This window comes from Triticum aestivum, chromosome 6A (genome assembly GCF_018294505.1).
Source record: "Triticum aestivum cultivar Chinese Spring chromosome 6A, IWGSC CS RefSeq v2.1, whole genome shotgun sequence".
In the NCBI taxonomy this organism is placed as follows: domain Eukaryota; kingdom Viridiplantae; phylum Streptophyta; class Magnoliopsida; order Poales; family Poaceae; genus Triticum; species Triticum aestivum.
Genome location: NC_057809.1, coordinates 11,338,215 through 11,343,995, shown reverse-complemented (window position 1 = coordinate 11,343,995; position 5,781 = coordinate 11,338,215).

Below are 5,781 nucleotides of genomic sequence, written 5' to 3'. Positions count from 1 at the left end.
AAAGTTCTACAGCCAAATGATAGTTGAGAGAGAGTACATGTTGTTACTCCACTTATTTAAAAACTACCAGAGAGAGTACATGTTGTTACTCCACTTATTTGACTAAATGATGCAAATGCTTTCCCCATAGGATAACTTGACAATTTGTCGAGAGAAGGAATAAAAATCGTCAAGCTTAAAGAGCAAAAGTTTGAGCACTGAAACGGTGAGTTCAGATGCCATGTAGTTCATAGTCTATGTGCAACGGCTCTTTAACTTGACTGAAGCAAATGTGATTTCTGGTTCTACCAAATTATTTTATTTTATTGTGCAACACAAGTATCTTTATTTGACCTTGTTTCCTTAGACTATGAAGAGGTTAGAAGAAAAAAATGTTGATTGTTGTATTGTCACATTGTACATCATAATCATTGTTGTATATGTTTTTGCATACATACATCAATGATGTACATAGATAGAAGAAGTCTTAACAGAGCTATTTCAAAACAAGATGAGGAGAGCTCCAATGATTTAAACAGTAAAATACTAACCTGCACATGATCATATAATGTACGGATCACAGGCTGGCTAAACCCTTCTTTCGAGTCTCCTAACATTGTCTACTTAATTTTCAGTACCTGCAAGGTCAGCTAGCTAGAAATTTGGGTATGCTGCTATATGCCTTCAGTTTGTAAAATAAGATGCATATTATTCAGCTTGATTCATTGCTCAGGATTTTTGAATAAGATGGGGTGACCATGATGTGGCTCGGAGAAAGGGTGCATATGGGATTACTTATTACCCATTGGGTCTGCAAATATGAGAGGTAAAAAATTTCACTGTAGTGCAAGGCACGTTCTAAGTTTCATCTTCGCACATGATTATGGGCTTATGGCATCTGATCAGCTTTCTCTTGACATGCGTAATTGCAACACCGTCCTGATCCTTCCAAAAATAGATTGTCTATGATTATGAGAGTAACCACAAGAACAGATGAAAGTGGCGAGACTCGTTACGGAACAATGCAGATTCTTTACCCCTAGGACAGTGACAGTGCTAACATTCATGTATGTATGTTAGGAGTTATGATATGACCTTTTGTTTATGTATGTTAACATTCAAAAATGTTTGATGAGATCAATAATGTATATATGAGATGTGATAAAACTGAACATATGTTGTACTCGGCGTATTTGATTAAATATATTAACTAACGAACCCATACTTTATTTATCATCAAGTGGCAAGGCATGGGTATTTAGCTCGAGTTGTGCATGGGCTGCTCGAGCTGCGCGCCAATGTGGAGGCCCCGCACCGCCGCCGATGGGCTGATGTTGTTGCACGTCGTGGCGGGGACGTCCGTGTGTGCGCTGCTTGTGCTGGGCGCTGATGTGGTCGCCCCCGATCGGAAGGGACGCCGCTGGAGCTGCCGCGGGATATGGTGGTAGTCCGTTGATGGAGCTGGGAGCAGATGCGGAGGCAATGGGCCCGACTCTCTGTGTGCAAATCATGATGACTTGGAGCACTGTCATGGGAAGTTTTTATTCATCTTTACCTATATTTATTGGATTAGGTTCCATTGGCAGGTGAGATTCTTATCCTGAATGCTTTATTCTATTTTTGCCAAGACACTTCTCGTTAATATGTTCAATATTCATAATATATTTGTTGCAGTAGAATTACATGATTTCTAAACATTTTGATTCATAATACCAATTTGCTGCATCATGGGGTTTATTAGAAATCCTAATGCATTTCTAATCAGGATTGCTTCTACCGGTGATTAAATATGTCATAGCGTCAACAGGTTAAAGACGTTGTACCCTTTTCCCGTTTGGATACCAACCATTGCATTCAGCAGTAAGATCTGTTGCTTATTTACTTGTAGAATCAAGTGGGTTAGAGTCATCTACTTTTAACTATTTACGACATTTCAATAAAACACTCTTTTCTTATTTGTGTGAGTACTATTTGTTTCACCTTTTGCAGCTCATCGTCATAGCATCTGGTTTAAAAAATGAATGACTACTTGCGAAGGTATTGTTTTTAGTTTCTTCTTTTTGGTTCAGCTTCTTTGATTTTCAGTAGTTGGTCCGTTAATCATCTAAAATTTTCAGTAAGATGTTTCTACATCATATTCTTGAATGTTCCTGATTTCACATCCATGGTATATGCTTTGCTTTAGTACCTGTTCATGGTTCACTCATGATTTGTTTCTTTCTCCCTATCAGTCTTACCATTTTGTTTTGCTTGCTTTACCTTGTAGCTTCTTCCAGTAGTTGTTTTTTTTTCCTTTATGTTAGAGCTGCTCTGTCACACTTTTTATGCTTTTATGATGTCCTAATAAAAGTTTTGTGTGGGCAGATAATTTTTTGCTTACTACAAACCGTAGGAAGCTGAAGCTTACTGATTTGGGGCTTGCACGAGAGGAAACTGTAATTGAAATGATGATGACTGAAACTGGGACATACCGATATGGACACAGAGGTTATAAATTACTCTTTTCCACACTAGATAGTCAATATTAAAAAAATTAGGAACTAAAGCCGAAATAAAATGGTTCCTGGTTGTAGTTTCCCGGGTTGATTCTTCGAATTATACTTCAATTTGTATGCCCTCGCGATAATTTTCTGCCTGAAGTTTCTAGAGCTCACTGATTTTAGGACCTTCTATACGAAGAGAAATCTGATGCTCTAGAATTTGTGTATGAAGTTTGCTTTAATAACAATCGCAAATATAATTATAGTCTTCAATTAAGTAATGATAATGCAATATTGCATCCTGTCATTTACAATCAGATAGACAAGTGACCTTAAGTATAAGGTTTCAAGCTACTTAACGCTCAATGCTTGTTATATAATTCTCCGTGGTAACATCAACTGAGTTGGGCATCATAATTGGCACTGAACATCCAAAGTTAAGTTCGTGCTCACCATTTCACAATTATATTTTTGGTACTGATATTTTCATATTACCAGTTCGCTGAAGATAGAGCTCTGGCATTGTATTGAAGCTCAACTCCGCATGAAAGTGTACAACTTCACTGTTATGTTCTGGCACTCGAATTTGCTATGCTTTTCATGCTAGGAACACTTACACGTTCATTCTTAAATCATCATGTTATATGGCATGGTAGATCTGATGGAAAAGAACTTGTGTGATATAGGCCAGGGCGGAGGACGTTGTCAATGGAAAACATGGCTCCGCATGAAGGTTCACTCGCCAATAGTCTTCACGAAGATGCGAAGGTCATGGTTCTGTGTTGATGCCCCTTGAAAAAAATATCTTCTCATTTTCTTGTTTGAAGGAACGCTAGGAGAAATTGAGGATGCGAAAAATGTACGGAGGAAAGGGAGACTAGGAGAGGTGCACGGTGAGGCATCGACGAATCCTAGAAAGAGAAACTTTTGTCACGGTGTTCTCATATCCAAACTTGAATCAAGTATGCTTTTTGAATGGCTTGCACTAAAGCAGAGTATAATTCTTATACTTGTGTTTTAAATTGACTACATGTTGTCGTCTCCTCTTGTATACATCTTCCGTAACTACCATTTTGTGATGGGTTGTTAAGCTACCATTCAAAGGAATGCATGTTGACAAATGTATTGATGCTTCCTTGAGTCTACTACTAATATATTTGTAATGTATTTTTCACTGAAAAAAGCACAGCTAATAGCACGCTATAGAATTGTCTAGCTAAATAAATCAATGTACACTGCCTCGCTAATAGAATGCCATAGTGCGATATAGCATGCTAATAGCGTATTTTAAGGCCGCTCCTATTTTGGTATAGCGCGCTACTTTTTTCATTGATTTTTATAGCATTTATCTCTACTCCTAATGTCTCAGTTGGTAGTCTCCGTTCCATGGTTAATTTTTGTCCCACCTATCATGGTTTTTTTCCGTCCTTCCTCCACCTCCCAGTGATTCCCCCCTGAATTGTCGCTCTTCGGATCCACCTGCCACCTCGCCAGAGATGAACACCGCCGCGGGAGGGGAACGGGACCAGACCGAGCACCGGCGCCCATTTCAGTAAGCTCGCTACGCCCGTCCTCGTTGGTCGCGCCGCACACAGCTCGTCGGAGCCCCTAGTCGCGCCGATGCGGTGGTCGGTGGGCGGAGTCGCACGGTCGACGCACGCGGCGATGCGGCGGGAGGAGGGGAGATGGCCGAGATGTTGGAGTGAGTGGAGAAGAGAGGTGAATGAGTCACAAGACCGGCCGCGACATGGGACTGATGCGGTGGTCGGCGGGCGGAGTCGCGCGGTTGCGGGCTCGGCGACTCGCGTGGTGATGCGGTGGGGGGAGGGGGGAAGGCGAGAGGTGGCGGGTGAGTGAAGAGGACCGGTGAGTGAGCCCCAAGATCTGCCGCGACATGTGACAGATCGGCGGTCGGCGGGCGGAGTCACGCGGGCCGGCTCGTCGAGGCACGCGGCGATGCGGCTGGGGAGGGTAAAGTGCGAGAGGAAGTGAGTGTGTGGAGAGGAGAGTGGTGAGTGAGTGGGGTTTGGGTTGGGATGCGGCGGGGGGAGGGGAAAAGGCGAGGGGTGGCCAGTGAGCCCAGAGGCCAGCGCGCCAGGTGGGCCCTCGAGCCAGCCCGTGAGGCAACTTTGCTGTGCCTAGGCCGGGGAGGCCAGCACGCGTGCCTGGCCGGGAAGTGTCGTGCCTGGCCTATGTAATCCTGGCCGGGCCGGGCCGTGCCGGGCCGGCCAATTTGTCTAGGTATATTGTAATCCCTCAAAGAAATATACTGTGTATAAAGTAATTTCTTTTATAGTTATTTTTTTAGGGGCTAAGTTTGGGTGCTGGTTGGGCCGTGGTGGATAGCTAATTTGGGCCTTGTGTGAAAATTTTGCTCAACGATAGAAATTCTAAACTCGCATGTGTTGGAATTTACGACAAAAAAATAGATATTGAAAGTATACATACCTCACAAAAACAATAAAAGTGTGTGTGTGTGTGTGTGTGTGTGTGTGTGTGTGTGTGTGTGTGTGTGTATGAAATATGGTTCATAAAAATAAATATATTTTATAATTACCTTTCATATACTAAGGGTATCACAATAAAATTGAGAGAAAAAAATATACTTGGTTGAAGAAGGTTTGTTTGCATGTTTTTCTTTTCTTTTGTTGGACAATTTTCCATAGCTTATATTAATAATTTAAACAATTTTCATATGAATATTTACTTATATATGAACATTACAGTTTGTTGTTTTCCCCAAATTTTGTGTTAGTACAATTATTTAATCAACATATTTTCCTAATAATGTCAACTATGTTTTTTTTATAGAGAAAATAGTTGTGTCAGTTTCACTTTTTATTTTTTCCAGATATTATATATGATTATACCCCCTCCGATCCCTTTTACTCCGCGCATAAGTTTTTCTTGTTTTTTCTGCAATACTCTGCGCGATCCTGATTTGTAGCGGTTTCTTCCAAGTCTATCCTAATCTTCAGCCCCACATGCAACGCTACCTCCTCCTGTGCATTAATTACTGACCGCGCATGCAGCGCATGCAAAGGAGAATGGGCCAATAACAGCCATGCAGAGGAAACAAGGAGGACGGGCCAATAACTGGCTCCGATGATCATAGCTTCTCAGCATTCCTGGTCGCTGCAATTCAACTAGCACAGGGGCAATTTCGTCCAAAAAAGTTACAAGTAGGTCTCCTTGGTATGCATGATGTGAGTTATGCGTAGACTAAAAAATAAGAGGGAGTATTATGCAGTAGAAAATATCATTTATATTTGATCATATATATTTCATCGTAGATACAAAGTGATAAGTTTCGACATATGCA